The sequence below is a fragment of the Pan troglodytes genome, chromosome 12, assembly GCF_028858775.2.
Source record: "Pan troglodytes isolate AG18354 chromosome 12, NHGRI_mPanTro3-v2.0_pri, whole genome shotgun sequence".
NCBI lineage: Eukaryota > Metazoa > Chordata > Mammalia > Primates > Hominidae > Pan > Pan troglodytes.
The window spans coordinates 21,404,832-21,429,733 of NC_072410.2; the positions used below are offsets into that span (position 1 = coordinate 21,404,832).

The 24,902-nt window shown below is 42.7% G+C and overlaps 2 pseudogenes; both read left to right on the forward strand.

Moving 5' to 3' along the window:
• Positions 1-1,123: 1,123 nt before the first annotated feature.
• Positions 1,124-23,921, forward strand: LOC100609585 (small ribosomal subunit protein eS6-like; annotated as a pseudogene).
• On the forward strand, positions 11,422-12,244 carry LOC100611116 (lysosomal Pro-X carboxypeptidase-like; annotated as a pseudogene).
• Positions 23,922-24,902: the final 981 nt, after the last annotated feature.

Sequence of the window (24,902 nt, forward strand, 5' to 3'; positions counted from 1 at the left end):
CCAGGCTCCAGAACCCAGACCCATGCCTGACTTCTTTACTAGAAGTTTGAGGAAATGTGATCCTATCTTTCGGTTCTCTCTGGATAAAAGTGGAACTAGCTTTCTTTTGTTTTTGCTTTTGTTTTTTTCCAGTTCTGTCGTAGGGAAAGTTTGGACTCCCATACTTAGGGGGCAACTCCTAAGACATAGAAACCCCAGACATCTGAAACCCCAGATAATGGATGTGCACACACGGACTTGGGGACAGGTTGTGTACAGCAATTTGGAGTCTAGGTAGCATTTAAAACTATAGCCACAGCCGGGCCGGTGGCTCACGCCTGGAATCCTAGCACTTTGGGAGAGTTGAGGTGGGCAGATCGCCTGAGGTCAGGAGTTCGAGACCAGCCTGGCCAACATGGCGAAACCCCATCTCTACTAAAAACATAAAAATTAGCTGAGTGTGGTGGCGGGTACCTGTAATCCCAGCTACTCGGGAGGCTGAGGCATGAGAATCTTTTGAATCCGGGAGGTGGAGGTTACAGTGAGCTGAGATTGTGCCACTACACCTCAGCATGGACAGAGTGAGACTCGTCTCCAAACAAACAAACAAACAAACAAAAAAACTATAGCCATAAATAAATAGGCCTTCCAGACCACCTGAAACAAGTCTCAACCAAAATGACTAGAAGGATCTTACTAAGATCACTTTTCTGGAGTGATGCAGAGAGCTGACATTATAACCCAAATGATTTGGAACCCAACCCAAAGTTTAACAGCTCTGTCTGGATAACAGCCTCGTGTTTTATGTCAATGGAGGAAACACCTCCAATTCTAACCAAAACAAGTGAGAAGCTGATCTGTGTTATGTATCATCTCCTTTCATTTAAATTCCTCAGTGGGGCTGATATTATTGTTCCCATTTCACAGATGAGGATTCTGAGCCCCAGAGAAGTTACGTTAGTTAAATAAGTTACCCCAGATTGTGCTGAGATGAAACTCAAAACCAAGAGTGAGATGCCACCCTGCCCCGCCCTTGCTACTCAAAGAGTGGTCCGGGAACCCATAGCAGCTGTGGCATCACCTGGGCAATTGTGAGAAAGTCAGAGTCCCAGGCCCCGCCCCAGACTCCTGAATCAGAATCTGCATTCAGACCACAGGCCTCACACGCACATGAAGGTTTGTGAAGTGCTGGCCCACACTGCAGACCTTCTCAGATGACCCTGCTGCCAAACAAACATAGAACCGTGAGGATCTTAGAAACTGGACGTGACGTGAAGCCTAGTGTCTAAGGAGAGTGCGATGTCAGTTGGAAGGAAATACAGGTTTCAAGCATAGCAGTTATATATGTCTCAGAGGACTACCTTGGATGCCAGTGTAGAAAGGAACAAAGTCTCTGGATTTAGAAATTTTATATTCAATCCTGGTTCTGCCATTTACAGGCTACAAAACCTTGGGAAAGTTGTTCAATTCTCTGACTCTCAACTTGTTTCCAAAGTAAGAATAATGCTAGATCTGAGGTTGTTCTGATGTTGAGACCATATACACACAAACGTGCTCACTAGGCCCTCTCTATCTTTTTTTTTTTTTTTTTTTTGAGATGGAGTGTAGCTTTGTCACCAGGCTGGGGTGCAGTGCATGGTCTCAGCTCACTGCAACCTCTGCCTCCCGAGTTCAAGCAGTTCTCCTGCCTCAGCCTCTGAGTAGCCGGTATTACAGGCACGTGCCACCACGCACAGTTAACTTTTTGTATTTTTAGTAGAGACAGGGTTTCACCATGTTGGCCGGGCTGGTCTCGAATTCCTGACCTCAAGTGATCTGCCCACCTCAGCCTCCCAAAATGCTGGGATTACAGGCATGAGCCACTGCGCCCGGCCAGCCCCTCTCTATCTATGGGTTCCACATGCCTGGATTCAACCAACCATGGAGCAAAAATGTTTGAAAAAGAAAGTGTCTGTATGGAACATGTACAGATATTTTTCTTGTCATTATTCTGTAAACAATACAGTATAACAACTATTTACATTGTATAAGGTATTATAAATAATCTAAAGATGATTTAAAGTATTTAAGATATTTGGGAGGATATGCATAGTTTGTATGCAAATGCTATAACATTTTATATCAGGGACTTCATCCTGTGGGATCTAGGCATGGGCGGAGGTTCCTGGAACCAATCCCCCACGAGTCCAAGTGATGACTGTATATGCATATACACACACATATATGTACACACTGTCTGGATACATGTATATATTCATATATAGACACACATATAATGTGGATATATGTGTATTATACACATGTGTACCTATATGTGTATTTACACTTGTATATATGTGTTTACATGCATATACACATGTATATACACACATACATATATACACATACATACATGCACATTATATATACACGTACATATATACCCATATATACACATACATATATGCATACATATACATACATATATACCTACATATATACACATACATATATATACATATATACACCTATATATGTATGGGTATATATGGGTATGTATTTGTATACATATATACACATACATATATATACCCATATATAAACCCATATACACATACATATACTTACACATGTGTATATGCATACATATACACATACACATACATATAAGTATGCATATACACGTGTATATGCATACACATATGCACACATATGTATGCATAAACAATAAATGTGTATATGTATACATATATACACACATATATACCCATACATATATACACATACTTATATAGCCATACATATATACACATACATATATACGCCCATACATATATACACATACATATATACCCATATATATACATACATATATATACCCACACATATATACCCATACATATATATAACCATATACACATACATATATATACCCATATATGTTATATTTTATATAACATAATAAGTATTATACCTATATATGTGTATATGGGTATATAACATATGTGTATATGGGTATATATGTGTATGTGTATTATACCCATATATGTGTATATGGGTATATAACATATGTGTATATGGGTATAATACATATTATGTTATATAAAATATATATGTATATATGGGTATTATATATGTATGTGTATATTATATATGGGTATATATATGTGTGGGTATATATGTATGGGTGTATATATGTATGTGTATATATGTATGGATATATATGTATGTGTATATATGTATGGGTATATATATGTATGTGTATATATGTATACCCATATACACATATATATGGGTATAATACATATTATGTTATATAAAATATATAATATATGATAAGATGTAGCATATATATGTATATGGCTATGTATGTGTATATATGTATGGGTGTATATATGTATGTGTAGATATGTATGGGTATATATAGGTATGTGTATATATGTATGGGTATATATGGGTATATATGTATGTATATGTATGCATATGTGTGTATATATGGGTATGTATGTATATATGTATGTATATGTATGCATATATGTGTGTATATATGGGTATATATGTATGTGTATATATAATGTGCATATATGTATGTGTATATATGTATGGGCATGTATGTTCATATGTGTATGGGCATATATGTATAGGCATGTATGTGCATATATGCATGTGTATATATGTATGTGTATATATGTATGTATATATGTGGGTATATATGTATGTATATATGTATGTATGTGTATGCATGCATATATGTATGTGTATATATGGATATATATGTGTGTGTATATATAAGTATACATATACACATGTGTGTATATGCATGTGTATCATTCCCTTGGAATCTGTGGGGGATTGGTTCCAGAAGCCCACTCGGAACCCAAGCTCCATCTGGGTATCCCCAATCCCCACTGCAGTGCCCAGTCCAGCCTGGCCTCTCTTGGCCATGCTCCCTGCTCAAAACTGTAAAGGCGGGGGGCAGGAGGGGGACTGAGGGCTTAATGAATCACAACCGACCCTTAAACATCACAGGTTTGAACTGCACAGGCCTGCTTATGCTCAGATTTTCTTCCACCTCTGCCACCCCTGAGAAAGCAAGACCAATCCCTCCTCCTCCTCAGCCTACTCAACATGAAGAAAATGAGGATGAAGACCTTTATGATGATCTGCTTCCACTTAATGGATAGTTAATATATTTTCTCTTCCTTAGGATTTTCTTAGAAACATTTTCTTTTCTCTAGCTGACCTTATTGTAAGAATACTCTGTGTGTGTGTGTGTCTGTGTGCGTGTGCGTACCGTACAAAATATGTGCTAACCAATCAACCGTTTATGTTATCAGTAAGGCTTCCAGTCAACAGCAGGCTATTAGTAGTTATATTTTCGGAGAGCCAAAAGTTATACAGAGATTTCTGACTGTGCAAGGGGTGGGGGAGGTTCAGTGCCCCTAACCTTCATGGTATTCAAGTGTCAACTGTAGTTAGTCCCAGATATGTGTCTGAAAGTCACTGGAGCCTTCCAGTAGTGAGTTTCCAAGCCATGGAAGTGTGCAGCCGAGGACAGACAGCCACGCATCAGGGGTGCTGGCCAGAGGGCCTCGAAGATTCTTCCTAACCCTCCAGGTCAGTACTGCTATGAGACACAATGTCTTCAACTTCCAAAAAGAGACTGCTCGGGGGAAAGCTAGGCCCTGTGGCTGATTGAAAGGAAAAATCTGGAGCCAGGTTCTCTCCAACCTGCAAATCATCCCCAGAGCGGTATCTGCCTCCCTCATGTGCTTAAGCACCTGACCACGGGGTGCCTTGTAAGGAGGGAATTATACTCTTATCCCTGGTTTTAGACAATTAAAACACTGTTCTGTGTGCTAGTGACCCAAAACAGTTAATGCTCTTCCCAAAGGGGCCCAGCTTAGGCACTGGAAGGATTTGGGGAAAAGCCCACTTTCACAAACTCATCAGAGTTGACATAGAAATAGATCCTTTTTGTCAAATTATGAATGTCTATGGACCACAACTGGTTGAGAACCTGGAAAAAAACAAACCAAATCAAACCAAACCACGTGTTGAGCAGATAGGATTACGATAAGGTTCTTTTTCTCTTTTATTTGGATTTCGGTTAATATTTTTAATGAAATTTCTTTGTAGGCATCGAAAAAGAAGAAATCATTTCTCTGAACTTAAAGGGCCTTTTATTAATCATTATAGTAGGAAGACAAACATGTTCCTAATTTTATCTCATTTTGTCTTTGGTGGCCGATGTAGTGGGCTGAAGGCTTTGGGTCCATGTATTAATAATTCCAAATACGAATTGCCTGAGTCTCGGCAAACCCTGCAGTTTGCCATCTATGTGTGCTCATTGTTTTGGTTGGTTTGGTTTGACACAGCTGGGTGGATGGCATTGTTTGGGGTGTTGGTATCCACACAGCATCAGAAGGGACAGGACACTGGGGCCTTTTCCTTTCTTACATATTCCTCCACAATCGACAGGCTTTGACACTGACTGCTGGATAAAGATGGCAGATTGAATACCTGCATCTAATTCTGACCTCTCCTGAAGTCCTACCAAATCACAGTAAAGAGAGAACAGGAGGGAACAGGAGAGCGAACAAGGAGGTTCTGGAAGTTGGAAAACTGATGAAAAACAAATCTGGCAGTGCAGAAAGCTGAGCTTAACGTGATTTCCATCACAGCACGCGTAAACAGCTCAAGAAGGCACTTCTGGAAGTGAAGGTAAAGCAATTGGCTCTGCAGTTTCCCCAACCCCACTCCACCACTGCCTCTCCCCAACCCCATCAGGAGACTGGAGATGAAGTCTGTGGAGAAAGCAGAGTCTCAGGACTGAGAACATTAGGCACAACGGAAGGTAAGGCTCCTAAAAGCACGAGAGAATGAAATGAGTTATGTCTGCTGGAAGCTGTGGTGGGCAGCCTCTCCTCTCACTCATCTCTCAGAATGTAGGCAGGCAGATCTTCTCCCTCTAGGCAAGATGCTGGAAGCTTCTCCTCAGGGGAATTAGATGGCCCAGGAAGAGAAACCTGAAAGTATTGATGTCAGGGGTCCCCCAGCACACGGCCCAGCCAGATTACCCTACTGAGAAGTTAACAGTCAACAACTCCCACCCACTTCCCCACCACATTCCCCCAGTACAGAATGTCCTGTCAGCCTTTCACTCCTGGGCTCTAAACCCAGGGAGATGGTACCTTTAAGAGATGGCTCTAAATCCATCCCATTTGACCTTCCCAGTGGAGCTATCTTGAATCTCCTCCTGTCAAATAATAGATCCTTCTAATCAGCAGTGGAAACCCAGTCAAGTCACTTCCATCTTTAGTATCCGTCCTTCAATGCCCCATTATCTCCAGCTCCACACCATACTTCTTCTCCCCATTAAAGTCACATTTTCTCACTTTCCAGTTATATTTCAACCCACTGCATACTATCTTCTATCTCACAACCCAGAAAATCTGCCTCACCCAAGGAAGGGCATGGGAATTGCTAACAACAACAGAGACATCTTGGTCCTTCTCAGCTTGGCAGCAACATTCAATAGTGTTGATCATCACCTTCCTAAAATATTGTCTTCCATCACTTGCCACAAGCATCCTCTTCTCCTAGTTTCTCTCCTGTTTCAGTGACCACTACTCAGCTTCCTTTGCTGCCTCATCCTCCCCCACCCAACCTATAAATCCTGGCATTCTTTGGGGTGCAGTCCTGGGCTTTCTATTTCTCTGTGCTCTCTCCTTAGTGGATCCTATTCATTTGATTCCCAAATGTGTACCTTCAAATCAGACCTCTCCTTTTTGTCCAAAGTCATCCTTGGAATTCTAACTGGACTCACCATTTCCCCTCCAAATTCACCCTTCCTCCAAAGCCCCTGTGGTAAATGGTCAATATCTGTAGAGTTGCTCAAGTTGAACACCACATGGAGAGTCATCTTTGACACCTTCTTCATGTCCCATGTCCAAGTCTTTACTAAGTCCTGTTGATTATATATTCAAAACATACCACGAGTCCATCTCTTTCTGTCCATCTTCATGACCAGCACCCCAGTCCAGGCCCCTGTTGTCTCTTGCCTCCTGACGACTTTCCTCATATTCATTCTTGCCCTTCAGTATGTGGGATATGATGAGGTTTCTCTTCAAATAATCTGATCGATATTTTATTCTTTAATTCATAGTACCCCCTCTTTTTTTTCTCCTTTCTTCCTTTTTGCCTTTGTTAAATGCCCAAGCATGCCACAATACCAGGAGTTATCAATACCAGCTCGCATTCCTTTCCTTATTTAAAAAAAAGACCAACTTTCTAGCTCATTACAGACACCCCTTTTCCCCTTCATCTCCACTTTCTTTTATGTGCCCACCCTTTCTAAAAAAAAAATCAAATGTTTAGCCAACCGAGATTAGTTTAAATTATACAACCCGACCCCGGCCAATGGGGAAAGGGTACAGGGGCAAGACTTGTGTCAAAAATAAAGGCTCTTGTGCCCCTTTGTTCAAGTGTGCTCTCATGGCAACTGGCCAAAGAGGCACCCCTCTATGCAAAAGTAAAATTGCTTTGCTAAAAATCCTTTGTTCGAGTGTTCAATTTCCTTAAGATTTTAAGCGTTATTCCTAACAAGTGTCACTCCCCCTGTTTCAAACACTCCAGTGGGTGCACTTTCTATTGCATCCAGGATGGGAACAAAATCTTTAACTTGGCCTCTAAGACCCTGGGTAAACTAGTTCTTCCCCAGTTAGCTTTTGTTCCTGCCATTCCAGCCCCTTGGGCATTCTTTCACTCCTTGCCCATAGGCATTTGCCCTTGCTGCTTCCTCTGCTCCCCAGTATCCTTCTTTATTCTCCTCTATATTCAGATAACCCTTCTTTATCCTTTGAATCTCCATTAAATTACTTATTTAAAAATTATCTCTGATTCCCTACTCCTACACCACATTCCCATTTAGATAGGACCCCATGATGTTTGCCATGGTTTGAGAGTCCCCAGCAAAACTCATGCTGAAATGTAATTGCCAATATCATAATGTTGGGAGATGGTGCCTTTAAGAGGTGACTAAGTCATTAAGATGAATTGATGTCTTTCTCAAGAGAGTAGGTGAGTTTTCTCAGGAATGGATTAGTTCTTGCAAGAATAGGTTGTTACAAAGCCATGTTGCTTCTCTTGCTTTGTCTCTCTGCACATGCCTGCTTCCCCTTCTGCTTCTTTTCCATGCTGTGATGCAACACAAGCCTCACCAGAAGCCAAGCAGATGCCAGCGCCAAGCCCTTTGGCTTTCCAGCCACCGCAACTGTGAACCAAATAAATCTCTCTTCTTTATAAATAACTCAGCCCCGGATAGTCTGTTATAGCAATACTAAACAGACTTAAGACAGTGTCCGTATTCTGTTATAGCAACACTAAACGAACGAAGACAATTTCAGTCTCATAGCAGTCACATTCTCCTTCGTAGCACTTGTATGACAGCATAAATTGTGCAAGTGTTGGTGCCTTCTCCACTAGATTATGCGTGGTGAAGGCAGAGGTAATGTCTGTCTTGTTCAATGACGTAACCTCAGAAACTGCCACAGGGTCCAGAACATAGTACGTGGTCAATAAATATTTTAAATATGTGATCATGAAAGCTATTCTTGAATTCGAGGAACTCTTCTGGAGCACTTTTTAAAATTTTATTTTTGGGTCTGCAATCTTCTAGGAGAAAGGAAACAAATCTTATATTCTATGTCACCCTTTTAAAATTGCAATGTTTATCTATCCTCGAATATACATTAGCATGTTGCAGTAATTAGTGCTGTCTTATATTTTGCTATTTTTACTACGACAAAGGGGATGCCAGGGAAATTCCCCTTGTGAGTCCTGAGTATCCAATCAAATGTTGCCTTATTTCATGACTTCTTCCTTTTGGTCTTCAGACTAGCCCTTAAAGTGGCTCAACTTAACTGTAGGCCACAAGTTATATGAGGGGTCTTCAAAAAGCTCATGGAAAATGCATATAATGAAAGAACTATGCATTGGAAATGGAAATGGAAACTATGGTTTCCATTTTTTGCACCAAAATAAACTCGTACTAACTTGTTATAACGTGTCTGAACAGGATCTAGTTTGAGGCACTAAGAATGGTTTCATCATTTTGAAAAGAACCCCTATCAGAGCAACATGAATTCTGCTAAAACTGAAGCAAGAACAAACATCAAATTTATGGTGATTCTTGGGTAGGAAGAACGGTGAAATCATTGATGCTTTATGAAAACGTTATAGGAATGATACTCTGAAGAAGTCAGCAGTTTAGGAACAGATAGCTCATTTTAAGAAGGAACAAGATGATATGGAAGATGAAGCCCACAGCAGCAGACCATCCACATCAATTTTTGAGGAAAAAATTCATCTTATCCATGCCCTAATTGAGGAAGACCAATGATTAACAACAGAAAAAGTATCCAACATCATACACATCTCAATTGGTTCAGCTTACATAATTCTGACTGAAAAATTAAACTTGAGCAAACTTTCCACTGATGGCTGCTGAAACCGTTGCACCCAAATCAGGTACAGACAAAAGCAGAGTTTTCAATGAAAAATTTAAACAAGGGGATCAAGATCCTGAAGCATTTCTTTGAAGAATTGTAACAATTGTAACAGGAGATGGAACGTGGCTTTACAGTATGATCCTGAAGACAAAGCACAATCTAAGCACTGGCTACCAAGAAGTGGAAGTGGTCCAGTCAAAGCAACAGTGGACCAGTCAGGAGCAAGGATCATGGCAACAGTCTTTTGGGATGCTCAAGGTATTTTGTCAGTTGACTTTCTGGAGGGCCAAAGAACAATAGTATATGCTTATTTTGAATGTGTTTTGAGAAAGTTAGCTAAAGCTTTAGTAGAAAAATGCCCAGGAAAGCTTCACTAGAGAGTCCTTCTCCATCAGAACAATGCTCCTGCTCATTCCTCTCATCAAACAAGGGTAATTTGGTGAGTGTTTCAGTGGGAAATCATTGGGCATCCACCTTATAGTCCTGATTTGGCCCCATTTTATATCTTAATCTTAAAAAATTCTTAAAGGGAACTCATTTTTCTTCAGTTAATAAATGTAAAAATGACTGTATTGACATGGTTAAATTCCCAGGACCCTCAGTTCTCTGAGGGTTGACTAGATGGCTAATATCACTTACAAAAGTGTCTTGAACTTGATGGAGCCTATATTGAGAAAGTTTATATTTTTTATTTTAATCTGTTAATTGTAGTTTTCCATGAGCTTTTTGAAGTCTCCTTGTATACAAGATGGTGCAACATGTAATAGTGCAGTAGTTTGATTTTAGGTTCAAATGCTAGGTCTGAATTAAAGGCGTGTGAATGGCTGTTAGTGATGCAATCTGACTGTGGTTTATGTGTGCATGTGTGGGCCAGCCCCAAGTGCCCAGCCTCTCCTCATCACAGCCATGACTGCTCCCAGCTAGACTCGCAGAGGAAGCAGCTCTTGGGCCTCCCGAATCTGGACTTTTTTTTTTTTTTTTTTTTGAGATGGAGTTTTGCACTTGTTGCCCAGGCTGGAGTGCAATGGCACAATCTTGGCTTACTGCAACCTTTGCCTCCCGGGTTCAAGTGATTCTCCTGCCTCAGTCTCCAGAGTAGCTGGAATTACAGGTACCCGCCACCATGCCCGGCTAATTTTTTGTATTTTTAGTAGAGATGGGGTTTCACCATGTTGGCCCGGCTGGTCTTGAACTCCTGATCTCAGGTGATCCACCAGCCTCAGCCTCCCAAAATGCTGGGATTACAGGCATGAGCCACTGCACCTGGCCCAGCCTGGACTATTTTTGTGCACAGCCCAACATCTGCTGGTGGAATTCTCCCTTGCTATAGACTAAATATTTGTATCCCCCTCAAATTTATATGTTGAAACGCTAATTCCCAATGTGGGATAATGTTAGGAGGTGGGGCCTTTAGGAGGTAATTAGGTTTAGATGAGGTCATGAAGATGGTATTAGTGTTCTTATAAGAAGAGTAAGAGACACCAGATCCCCTGTCCTCTGCATGCGGGGACAGAGTGAGATGGTGGCCATCTGCAAGCCAGGAAGCAGTCCCTCTCCAGGAACCACATCAGCCAGAACCTTCATCTTGGACTTCCGGCCTCTAGAACTATGAGAAATAAATTTCTGTTGTTAAAGCCACTCAGTCTATGGTATTTTGTTATAGCAGCCCAAGCCATCTAAGACATTTCCCAGCCCCGCTTTCCATAAAGCTGCCCTATATTCTCCCCAGTCCAGGGGCTGTCCACTCCCTCCCTGGCTCTGGGTGGAAGGCAGCTGTTGAGTTTGCTTTTGTTTAACTTTTATCTGGTGATACTTTGTTGTCTAAGGGCTTACTCAGAGAAAAATAATCTGCTCTTAAACTCAGCCTCGAAACTAGAAAATTACTTTTTAAATAGAGAAGACATTGATTTAACATGGTTTTAGACCTGCACCGCAGCCACCAGCCTGAGCCATGGGCCTCCTGCTCCTGCTCCTGCTCCTGGCTTTCCTGGTGCCCTGGACCACCACAGCCCTCCAGCCGGCCTTAAGGGCTCTCGGCAGCCTGCACTTGCCAGCCAACCCCACATCCCACCCGGCTGTTGCCAAGAACAACTCGGTTCTCCACTTCCAACAGAGGGTTGATCGTTTTGGATTTCATACTGTGAAAACTGTTTAACAGCAGTATCTAATAGCAGATAAGTACTGGAAGAAATATGACGGGGACATCTTCTGGTTCTGCAGTAATACATGGTTCATGTGGGATGGGGCTGAGGAACTGAAAGCTATGTTGGGGTATGCGGAACAGCGATACTGCGGAGAGTCCCTGCCCTGTGATGACCCATTCAAGGATTCTGGACACTTGGATCTCCTGACATCAGAGCAAGGTCTGGCTGATTTTGCAGAGCTAATCAAACACTTGAAAAGAACAGTCCTAGGAGCTGAAAATCACCCTGTCATGGCCCTGTAGGGCCCCTATGGTGGCATGCTTGCAGCCTAGATCAGAATGAAATACCCTCATATGGTAGTTGGAGCTCTTGCAACTTCTGCCCTTATCTGGCAGTTTAAGGATTTATTACCTTGTGGTGTATTTATGAAGATCGTAACTACAGATTTTAGGAAAGGTGGTCCATATTGTTCAGAGAACCTCCGTAGGTCCTGAGATGCCATTAATCGACTCTCAAATATGGACGGTAGTTTGCAATGGCTTCCTGACATTTGACATTTGAAAGACTGGATCTCTGAAGACTGCGTGATGTGCAGTGGTGAGCTATCCTTATGCATCTAACTTTTTATAGCGTTTTTTGTTTGAACTTCACTCGTGGAACTTGAAGGAGTTTTCTGATAACTGTTTTAAACAGTGGGGTGTGAGACCGAGGCCCTCCTGGATCACTACAGTGTGTGGAGGCAAAAACACGAGTTCGCACATGGACATCATTTTCAGCAATGGCAAACTAGACCCCTGGTCAGGAGGTGGAGTAACCAAGGACATCACAGACACCTTGGTTGCAGTTACCATCTCAGAGGGGCCCACCGTTTAGATCTCTGAGCCAACATGGGCCTTTGGTCCCATGTCTGTGCTGTTAGCCCCCTCCTTGGAAGTTAGACACATGAAGAAATGGATCAGAGATTTCCACCACAGTGCAGGAGAAACTTTTGATCATTGTTAGTTTCTCCTTTTATATTCACACCACCCACATTCATGTTCACTTTGGTTTTCTTCATGTACTTACTTTCCCTTGTTCCTCACTCAATTTGATGGCACCGAGGGGAGACAGAAGAGAGGGTGATGGTGGTGACAGCAGCCATCCCAGGAGTGTGATTTCCTGGGCTCTTGCTGACTTTGTGCCACCTCCAGGAAGATTCTCTTCCTGATCACTCTCCCACACCATCAGTTAGCCCTCATCACTGGAGCAGAGTTCCTGACTGCCTTTCACAGAGAAAGAGTCATTTCCTGTGTTTCTCTGCAAGCAGGGATTTCTCCTTGGTTTGGAGGTTGAAGTCTCTTTGACCCGTTTGTAAGAGCCCACCCCTACCCCCCCGCAAAAGGAAAAGCAGATGATAGATAAAAATGATGTAATTGCAGCTGGTAGGATGTCTGATGCCAATCCAGGAAATGGGAGCCATTTCTGTTGTACTAGATTTAATGATTTAGTGACTTTGAACTGTGCTGTAATTTTTTTTCTTTTTTTTGGTAGAGATAGGGGTTTCGCCATGTTGCCCAGGCTGGTCTCAAACTCCTGAGACTCAAGTGATCTGCCCACCTCGGCCTCCCAAAGTGCTGGGATTACAGCATGAGCTGTCATGCCAGGCCTGTGCTTTAAATAAATAATAAGCCTGGACCTTTAAAAAAAAAATGGCTTTACATGCACAGGTACAGGCTGAGCTCACACTTACCATCCTTTTTAATTTCACCTATTATATGGATATACTGCAGTTGACTAAGTCATTCCCCTGTTGTTGTTCTGCACATTATTTCCAAGTTTTTGTTACTACAAATAGCAGCAATCTGCACATTTTAATACTGATTGTTTTTCTCTAACTTTTAGATATTTCCTGAAAGTTTCCTGGTTAAAGAGTATGAGTTATCTCACGGCTTTTTTTTTTTTTTTTTTTTTTGACACAGGGTCTGGCTCTGTTGTCCAGGCTGGAGTGCAGTGGCATGATCTCAGCTCACTGCAACCTCCACCTCCCAGGTTCAAGCGATCCTCCCACCTCAGCCTCCTGACTACAGGTGCATACCACCACACTCGGCTAATTTTTAAATTTTTTTGTAGAGACGGGGTTTTGCCATGTTGGCCAGGCTGGTCTCTAATTCCTGAGCTCAAGTGATCCACCTGCCTCAGCCTCCCAAAGTGTTGGGATTACAGGTGTGAGCCACCACTCCCAGCCATCTCACTGCTCTTATAGCAAAGGCCACGTTACTTTGCAAAAACCACAGTGATGTGTAGGGCACCAGTGATGTGCATATGAGCCTGCTCTATCTCATACTTACCAGTACTAGGTCTTGTCATTTCTCTTTATTTGAAGTAGTTTAAAAGATACTTATTAAGCCCCTAGAATTATTTATTCATTTCTTTCTATGCAGAGTTGTTTATGTTGTAATGAACAAAATGCTAACACTCAGAAATCAATTTGGCAAAACAATTTCTGATTATTTTGCCAACTATCAGAAATCTCTGCCTGAAGACCCACAGATTCAATTCTGACACAGCCCTTTTCCTGTTCTTGAATGTGCAAGTTATTGGTTTTTAATATCAGTTACACTTGAAAGGATTTATGAGAACAAATGGTGAATGACAAAGCAAACAAACAGATAAGCAAGGAAGTATTTCCTTTTCCAACACAGGCCTCCTCAAAGTCACCGTGTTCGTTGCAGGCCATCTAGTGGATCCACGTGGGAAAAATGCCCTGCGCCCAGGAAGGGGAGGGAGGGGAGCCATTTTTCCAGGTGAGCACATCTGGGGCAAGCTCTCTAGACACAGGGCGCCGACTTAGGGTCCTGTTTCCTCACAGGAGGAAGAGTTGCAGTTTCCCCAGCTCCCAGCAGCTCCTGTGTACTATCATTCCACGTTTCCTGGGGAGATGATCTGGCCAGCCTCTTTCTGGCGTGGGTGTGTGGGAACCAGCAGGGACTGGAACACAGTTGTTAACGTCTACTTATGAAACTGCTTAAAGCTGGGGGCTCAGCGAAAGCCACGACTTTCTAGCACAGAAAACTCCCCACAACTTCCATAAGCTGAGGTGCCAACGTTACAGGCTTTTATTCCTTCGCCAACCATGCATTTAGTCCCCTGTATACGAGCAACGCTGTGTGCATTCTACAGGTGGCTCTAGCTGGGGCTGAGTCCAAAGTAGAGGAAAGGACTTAGTTGTGAAAAACCAGTAAATGGTAGATGGCAATTAGATGAGCGTGGGGCCACTGTACAACAGAGAAGCAGAGAAGTGTCTGTGGAGGAGGTGGAATTTTCTGTTTCCTCATAAGCTTAATTTTGGCTTTATTTAAACAAAATGACACATACTTATAAAAATTGATAAAAGTAAAAAATGAATAGTTCCCTCATTCCCCTATGCACTTCCATTCCCGACAGGTGACCACTGTTTAGAGTTGGCTTGGTATAATTAATTCCAGGAGGTGGATTTTAAACTGGGTCTTAAAGGATGAGATTTGGTCAGTGGAGGGGGTGGGATAAGAATGATGTGCTGGGACCCTGTGGAGTGGGAAGAGTTAACTATAGATGGACACAGTCCCATTATCATTGTGAAATTCTAATTCTCTAATATCCTCAGGTCCCTTGAGTTTCTGGCAGCCTTCATCATTAAAAAAAAAAAAAAGAAAGAAAAGAAAAAAAAAGGAGGAAAAAAAAGAGTTAATTCATTCCAGACACCTGGGTTCCCTCAGTTGTAATTTTTTTTTTTTTTTTTTTTTGGTTTGACCACTGAGTGAACCCAAGTTGATGAATCATAAGACTTCACCTCTTGAATGTTCTATTGCAAGACCTTTGACTTTCAGAACTTTTTCTATTGCATTCAGATCCTCAGGCAAGTTGATATTTTCCTGCACTTCCTGGCCCTTGCTGGGAAGGGTGGCATTTATTTACCTGTAATTGTGGGGGGCTTTTGCTATGCAGAAGCATGTACTTAACTCCCAATTCAGTTACTCACAGCCTCATTCTTTGTAGACCTCTGGACTAGTTTCTATGCTCTTCTCCCAGGCAACCTATACTTACCTCTGTCAGAGTACTTAGCAATCCATATTGAAAATTGCTATTTGGCCATATGCAGACCATAAGGTCCATGAAACCTGTCTACTCACTGTGGTAGGCTCAGTGCCTAGGAGCTCAAATATTTGCAGAATGAATGTATGAGTAACAAATGACCAACATCCTGGAGGAAGTCTTCTATTGTAGGAGTGGCTGCAGAGTAAGTACATTAGCCACCGTGCACAAGGGATAAACGGATAACTCACTGCCAGCTCAGCACTGCTCCCCACACAGGAAGTCTGAGGTTGGCCTCCTTCGTTGATGCCCGACTCATTTGTTCTTGAGGAGCATTAGAACGTTCTGGGGTCATACTGCTCGGTGCATGATACACGTTCTCCCCAACCCTTTTGCTCCACCTCTTCCCCAGTCAGTGGTGACCCACAGTCAGCACATGCTACAAAATCATCCTTCGCACATGGAAGGCATCACTCCATGGCCTGTGCTTACTTCCCCCTTCTGGAGCCTCAGAGGAAGCCAGCCTGCTGCACAGAGTGTAGACAGCCCAGCCACAGGCAACTACCCCAGCTCCAGGGTCCACACTGACCCCCTAATCCACATTTCCTGTTTCTCTTTTCCTTAACTCTTCAGTTTCTTGATGTCCTCCTCAGCCTCCTCATGTCTGCCTCAGGTCCTCTGAGCTAGTCAGGAGAGGCTAGGTGCTGCTGCAATAACAAGCATCCCCCAAATCTTAGTGACCTCATACAATAAGTTTGTAACCATCACAGGTCCATTGCCTGATGTGTGCAGCAAGTCAATACCCCAAGACATTGGGTCATAGCAGAGAAAGAGGTTTAATCATAGGGCTGATGAATGAGGAGATGGGAGAAACCCTCAAATCTATGTCCCTGAGGAGTTAGTGTTTTTAAGGGTTTCAGAGTGGGCTGAAGTGTGGAGAGAGTTGATTGGTAGAAAAGTGCAAGGTGAAGTCATGGGACAGGGAGAGGAAGAAGCTGTATTCTCATGATGATTTTGCTTCTCTGTGGGGGTCTTCAGACTGGTTGGTGTCAGTTGTTCCACTGAAATTTGGGATCGGAAAACATCTTCAGGAATCCTTAAACAAAAGCCTCTGACTCTAACACCAGAGATCCTATGTATAGGAAAAACGGGGATGCGAGTGGTCGCTATCCATTGCTGCGTGACTTTCCCTTATAAGGAAGTGGGTCAAAGGACAGCCTGATACTGGGTGAAGTGGCTCACGCCTGTAATCCCAGCATGTTGAGAGGCTGAGGAGGGCGGATCATTTTAGCCCAGGAGTTTGAGGCCAGCTTGGGCAACATAGTGAGACCCTGTCTCTACAAAAAATAATTTTAAAAAAGTTAGCCAAGTGTGGTGGCATTTGCCTGTGGTCCTAGTTTCTTGGGAGGCTGATGTAGAAGGATCACATGAGCCCAGGAGGTTGAGGCTGCAGTGAGTGATGATTACATCACTGTACTCCAGCCTGGGCAATAGAGCAAGACCCTATCTCAGAAAAAAAAATAGTGCGTCCTGATTAATGCTTAATTATAATTATATTTCTATCCAGAATGCTTGTCAATCATATGAGGATGGCGTCAAGCTTATTTCTTGCTGGTCCTACATGTCTAACATGGGTTGGCAGGGGATTTCTACAAACACTTAAGGACCCAGGTTGATGAAGATTTCTCCACACCCGAGTCCCTGATCACTGTGGCACGAGAAGAAGGCAATGCGGCAAATTGTGCGCAAGCCCCCAGAGTTCACATTTCAGGGCCACAGCAAGTCATGTGGCCAGGGCTAATTTCAGTGGGTGCAGAGAATTAAAATTTTACCATGAACCAGAAGGAGAAAAGAACCGGAATAGTTGTGGATGGTTTAGTGACTACAGCCTCTCCTCTTACTGACAGCGTGCGGGGATCCGTCAGCCCTGCTGACCTTGGCTGTCCTTCCTGGCTCAGTTTGGCTCGCTCCTTCCATTTTAATCCACCCACGGGTTGCAGGAGGAAAAAGAAAATCTCTCTGGCTGCAGTAACCAACCACTACTTCCTGCCAGAGGAAGGAATCGATCATCATTCATGGGAGATGAGAGTCATGTTATTAAGCAAAATTCCCAGAGAATTCTCAAACACTCACTTAAGCCTGTAATTTTTACTCAGCCAGTCAGGTAAATTCCACAAACATTTCTCAAGCCCATATTATGTACCAAGGACCCTGGGAGTTGCTGGGTTATGGATTTTAACCACACACAGTCCCAGCTCTGAAAGAGCTCTGATACTAACATGCAGCCAGGCACATTCAAAAACCTCCCGAGCAAGTCTTGCCTTTGCAGGGGTACAGATGGGGCCGGAGGAAGGCATCCAAGGGGAGCCAGTGGGGAGAGTCAGCATGCGTGTCTCAGTCGAGCTCAGGAGCCGATAATGTTCTCTTCAGCAGAGAAGTTGCATCCAGGAATCTTACCCTTGCCCGCTCTCAGCAGGCAGGATCAAAACGCATCACTTTCAACAAACCAAGGCCTTTCTGAGAGATGACAGTGAGTGAACGGTCTTAGCATGGGTTCAAGTCTCAGCTTCTCCTCTTGCAAGTGAATGGCTCTCTTAGCTGTTTCCTCATTTCTAAAATGATGTTTTTCTGAGGATTAGATGAGACAATGTCTGCAAGTCACTCAGTACAGTCCCCTGAAGGTAGCGGGCAGCCAGGAAGCATTTCCTCTGCTGACATCCATGAGGCATGTCTGAGCATCTGCAGTGGGTGCCCAATGTACTTGATGCTCAGAGTGGGTTCCTTTTTATCACACATACCCCATTTACAACAAAATGTTTTTAGTAATAATCATTGTATTCGTCCATTTTCACACTGCTGATAAAGACATACCTGAGACTAGGCAATTTACAAAAGAAAGAGGTTTATTGGACTTACAGTTCCACGTGGCTGGGGAGGCCTCACGATCATGGCGGAAAATGAAAGGCACATCTCATATGGCAGTGGCAAGAGAGAAAATGAGAGCCACGTGAAATGAGTTTCCCCTTATCAAACCATCAGATCTCCTGAGACTTATTCACTACCATGAGAACAGCATGGGGGAAACCACTTCCATGATTCAATTATCTCCCACCTGGTCCCTCACACAACACATGGGAGTTACGGGAGTACAGTTTAAGATGAGATTTGGGTGGGGACACAGAGCCAAACCATATCAGAAATGCAATGACTAATAATAATGGCCAGACTAATGCAGTTAAAGTTCCCTTTTATTGAACTTTGTATATATAATCATGAGAGTAAAACTTAAAATATAAAATAAATACCCACTACAACAAAGGAAAGATGCCATGGATTCAAGCTTTTTAATTACATTAATTTTTTAAATATATAATGAGGACAACTATGTACCTAAAAACTGGTCTTTCGGCCAGGCACAGAGGCTCATGCCTGTAATCCCAACACTTTGGGAAGCAGAGGCGGGTGGATCACCTGAGGTCAGGAGTTCTAGTCCAGTCTGGCCAACACAGTGAAACCCCCATCTCTACAAAAATACAAAAATTAGCTGGGTGTGGTAGCGCATGCCTGTAATCCCAGCTACTCGGGAGGCTGAGAGAGGAAAATTGCTTGAACCAGGGGGCAGAGGTTGCAGTGAGCCGAGATCACACCATTGTACTCCAGCCTGGGAAAAAAGAGTGAAACTCTGTCTCAAACAAAACAAAACAAAAACAAAAACAAAACAAAACTGGTCTTTCATGGCCATGGACAATATTATAGTTGAACAGCAATTGAACAAAATCAAGATGAACAGAAAAAACGCATTTAAATTTTAAATATTCACATTTTCAAATATTTTTCAAATTTAATAATGTATTTCACATATGAAGAATTTGCACATAACAGAGATATTGTACTTTCAGGTTGCTTTGTGTTTCACAGAAAGTATACTATCTCTGTTACGTGCAAAGTTTAAATTTTAAAAGTAAGTCAAAACTCCAAGTGATTCCATAGAAAGGCACAATTGCAGTAACTCACATTCTGTTTCTTTATCTTTAAAGTCACTCTATCATCAGTGTTCATTTCAAACCTACTACTCAAATCCAGGAATATGTAGTTCCACAGAAGATGAGACACGAACTCACAGTGAACTTTCTCAAAAGGAACGCAAAGCAAACTTACTCTCCTAAGGAACAGATGTAGCTGAGTCCGTGCTAATCCAGGGCCAACTGTATAATTGCAAGTTGTCTGAATTAACTTCCATGTAGTGTACAACATCTATGAAGAATTGTGGCAGGCAGAATTCTAAGGCAGTCCCCAAGATTTCCAGCTCCTGGTCTACAAGCATCTTCTCCATCATCGAATCAAACATTAATATAGGGACTGCTCTGAAGGACTTTGCAGATGTAATTAAGGTCCGAAATCAGTTGATGTTTTAGGAAGATTATCCAGGTGGGCTTGGCCAAATCCCACAAGCCTTCCTGATCTGGTGCAGAGATCAGATACGTGGGAAATCAGAGCTCTGAAGCATGAGAACTATTTGACACATGTGGCTGGCTCGAGGATGGAGGGGTCATGAGGCAAGGAATGTGGGTGGCCTTAGGAGCCAACAGTAGCCCCAGCCAGGAGACAGCCAGCAAGGAAATGGGAACTTCAGAACTAAGACAACAGCAAGGATCTGAATTCTGCCAGTAACGAGGATGAGCTGGGAAGTGAATTTTCCCCCAGAACCTCCAGGTGAGGACTCAGCCTGGCTGACCACATAACCTCAGCACTGTGTCCCAGAGCAGAAAGCCCACTGTGCCACACTGCACTAGACTTCTGACCCATAGACCTGTAAGCAACAGGTGGGTTTGTTTTAAGCCACTAAGTTTGTGGCAGTGGGTTATGCAGACACGGAAAACGAATACAATGGAGAAGTAATATGAATATGTTAAGGTTAATGCAAATAGATTAAAAATCTACATGAACTATTGCCGTTGTATAGAACTTAAAATAAAAAGATGTTTTTATAGGGAGGAAAATTTTGTCACTGACTTTGTTTAGAATTGCCAAAGCACAGTGATAATTAAAAGTGGACTTTTAGTCAGTTTTATTATTACTCTAAAATTCTTTATGGACAGTGGCCTCAACTCCCTACAGCTGAGGGCTGCTCCCTTTGCTCTGCCCTTGGTAATGCCCTGGAACCCAAAGAGAGGAAGAACCTTCTAGCCCAGGCAGCTATTTAGTAGCAGAGCAGAAACCTAATCCGAGGCCCTTTGACTCCCAGCCCTTCCTTTATTAGGTGGCCCTTCATTAAATTAAGGCTGCACGTATGTGGGGCAGAGTTGTGCCAAGTCTTCTATAGGTTTTCTGATAAAATTCTTAGTAAGACAACCAGCTAGAATCCACTAGGAATCACTAGCAAGAGGCTGCAAAGTTTTGTCTAAAATGAACACCTAATTGATTGAATACTACCTCAACCAAAATGGGGCCACGGAGATTGTCATCTGTCTTAGTCTGCTCAGGATGCTATAACAAATACTATAGACTGTATGGCTTAAACAACAGAAATTTATTTCTCACAGTTCTGGAGGCTGGAAGTCCAAGATTAAAGTGCTGGCTGATTGGGTTACTGGTGAAGCCTCTCTTCCTGGCTTGCAGATGGCCGTCTTCTCACTATGTTCTACATGACAGAGAAAGAGTGCACTCTGGTCTCTTCCTCTTCTTATAAGGACACCAGCCTCAAGATTATGAATTTGGAGGGGACACAAGCATCCAGTCCATAGCACCATCATCTACCTCTGGGCTGGCATATGATTTCAGACCTTTTGAAGGAGGTGCTATTTTTATTTTATTTTTTAGAGGAGCTTTTTTAAAAAAAAATTCAACTTTTATTTTAGATTAAGGGGGTACACATGCAGGATTGCTACATGGGTATACTGCATGATGCTGACGTTTGGGGCATGATTGATCCCATCACCCAGGTAGTGAGCATAGTACCTGATAGCTAATTTTTCAACTTTCACTCCTCTCCATCCCTCCTCCCTCTGTAGTCCCCAGTGACTTATAAATGAGAGCATGTGCTATTTGGTTTTCTGTTCCTGTATTAATTCACTTAGGGTAACAGCCTCCAGCTGCATCCATGTTGCTGCAAAGAACATGATTTCATTTTTTTTTTTTATGGCTGAGTAGTATTCCACGGTGTATACAACACATTTTCTGTATCCAATGCAGATGTACTATTTTAGACTTGCATAGCTGGAAAGGACCTTGGAGATCTCACAGGTCTCCAAGACAGCTGGGTTCTCAGAGCTGCTTCTGTACTCCGCCAGTGGCAATATCACACATCAGGTTTCCCATTCTGAGCACATTCTTCCTTGCTGTGTGATATGGTTAGGCTTTGTGTCCCCACCCAAATCTCATCTTGAAATGTAATCCCCAGGTGTTGAGGGAGAGACCTGGTGGGAGGTGATTGGATCATGGGGGCAGTTTCCCCCTGGCTGTTCTCGTGTTAGTGAGGGAGTTCTCACGACATATGATGGTTGTATAAATGGTGGTTTTTCCTGGGCTTTTCACTCTCTCTTTCTCCTGCCACCATGTGAAGAAGGTCCTTGCTTCGCCTTCCGCCATGGTTGTAAGTTTCCTGAGGCCTCCCAAGCCACGTGGATCTGTGAGTCAATTAAACCTCTTTCCTTTGTAAATTACTCAGTCTCAGGAATTTCTTTATAGCAGTGTGAGGACAGACTAATACACTGTGTTTCTTCTAATTAACCAATCACACTGGACAATCAAGGGTCATTTTCCCACTTGCTTCAGGGACCATGGAGCAAGCTCCAGAGTGTCAGAGGGCCTGGGGCAAGCTTGCCACCCCTCACACAGCACAGGGCCACAGCACATTTGTATTCAGAGATACAGTGGCCACATTTATTGGTATTTCTGTCACAATTCAGCTTCAAGGCAGAGTTGTGGTTTGTCAGTTTTATGTAGTTTGAAGGCATTTTCCATTTAGTTTATACGTGTGTGTCTCAAATCTGTGAAACTGGTGACCCCTGAGATATATCCCTGGACTCCTAGTTTGAGAGACCCTTTGTTTAAAGTTAAGTGCTGTATCTCCCAGTGACAACTGTACCAACATGTTCCAGTAACATACAAAGATGCAAACTGTCAATGAAATCTTTGGGCAATGCCTGGTTTTCCAAATAATCTTGAGTATGTTGCGTATTCAGTCTTTTTGTGATTACTGTCCATATAAAAATAATAATAATGGATAACATTTGTGTCTGTTTTTCCCCTTTTGGGTTCTTATGGCTGATCCCAAAGAATGAAGAGCCCACATGGCCCAGCTTTTATGTGAATCCCTCAAAAAGCACAAAAAAGGAGTCCAATTTTATAACCTACACCAACAATTCTCAAACGTTTTGGTCTCACTCTTTAAAATTATTGAGGGCTCTTTTTCGAGGCATCTCAGAGGCAATCAGCCACTTCAAGATGAAGCTGAATGTCTCCTTTCTAGCTGTCGGCTGCCAGAAGCTCCTTGAAGTGGATGAGGAATGCAAACTTTGTATTTTTTTATGAGAAGTATACAGCCACAGAAGTTGTTGCTGACACTCCGGGTGAAGAATGGAAAGGTTCTGTGATGGGAATCAGTGACAGGAATGACAAACAAGCTTTCCCATGAAGCAGGTTGTTTGACTCATGGCTGGGTCTGTGTACTACTGAGCAAGGGGCATTCCTGTTACAGAGCAAGGAGAACTGGGGCAAGAAGCACGAGGCTGTTTGCAGTTGCATTGTGGATGCCAATCCAAGCTTTCTAAACTTCGTTACTATGAAAAAAAAAAAGAGGATAGAAGATATTCCTGGACTGACTGATACTGTGGAGCATCATCGCCTGGGGCCCAAAAGAGCTAGCGGAATCCACAAACTTTTCAGTCTCTCTAAAGAAGATAATGTCCACCAATCTGTTGTTAAGAAAGCCCTTAAGGAAGGCAAAAAACCTGGGACCAAAGTACCCAAGACTCAGCTTCTTGTTACTCCATGTGTCTTGCAACACAAATGCTGGCGTATTGCTCTGAAGAAACAGTGTACTAAGAAAAATGAGGAAGAGGCTGCAAAATACGCTGAACTTTTGGCCAAGAGAATGAAGGAGGCCAAAGACAAACTCCAGGAACAGATTGCCAAGAGATGCACACTGTCCTCTCTGTGAGATTCAACTTCTAAGTCCAGCCAAAAATAGGATTCTTTTGAGTAACCAATAAATAAGACTAGACTCCCAAAAATCAAATAAAATAAAATTGAGGAACTCGAGAGTTTTTGTGTATGTGCCCTCCATCTAATGCTATTTACTTTATGATATGGTTTGGCTGTGTCCCCACCCAAATCTCATCTTGAATTGTAGCTCCCATAATTTCCACGTGTTGGAATTATGGGAGGGATCCAGTGGGAGATAAATGAATCATAGGGGCAGTTTCCCCCATACTGTTCTTGAGGTAGTGATAAGTCTCATGAGATCTGATGTTTTATAAGGGCTTTCCCCTTTCACTGGGCTCTCATTCTCTCTTGCCTGCCGCCATGTGAGACGTCCCTTCCTTCTACCACGATTGTGAGACCTCCTCTACCACATGGAACTGTGAGCCCATTAAACCTCTTTTTCTTTATAAATTAACTAGTCTCTGGTATGTCTTTATGAGCAGTGTGAAAACAGACTAATATACTCTGTTAGAAATTAGAGCTGAGAATTTAAAAATTATCTTTATTAATTCACTTTAAAAACAATAAATCCATTGGTTAAGATAAGTGACACATTTTTATTGAAAAAAGGCTGTATGAAAAAAACTTTAACAGGAAGAGTAGAATTGTTTTACATTTTTGCAAATCTTTTTAATGTCTGGCTTAATAGAAGACAGCTGGGTTCTCCAAGCTGCTTCTGTACTCCGCCAGTGGCAATATCACACATCGGATGGTTTCTAGTACACTCCACTGTGCGAGTGTGAGGGAGGGAGTAAAAAAGGCAGATAATAGCTTCCTGTCATGGTGAAAATACTTGCAGGCATGCAGGTGCCCTGAAGGGTCCCAGGGACACACAATCTTCAACACACCTTGAAAACCACTGACCCAGCCTCTCTTCAAATGCCTTTTCCTTTTCTTTCTGATTCTCTCTCCTCTGAAACTGCTCTGGGGTTCTCACTGTGAGACCATGCTTCCATCAATCCAACAGCCAGTGGGGCGATATTTTCTCATGTCTCTACATCCTCCCACACTCTCTGCACTGAGAAACTCTACT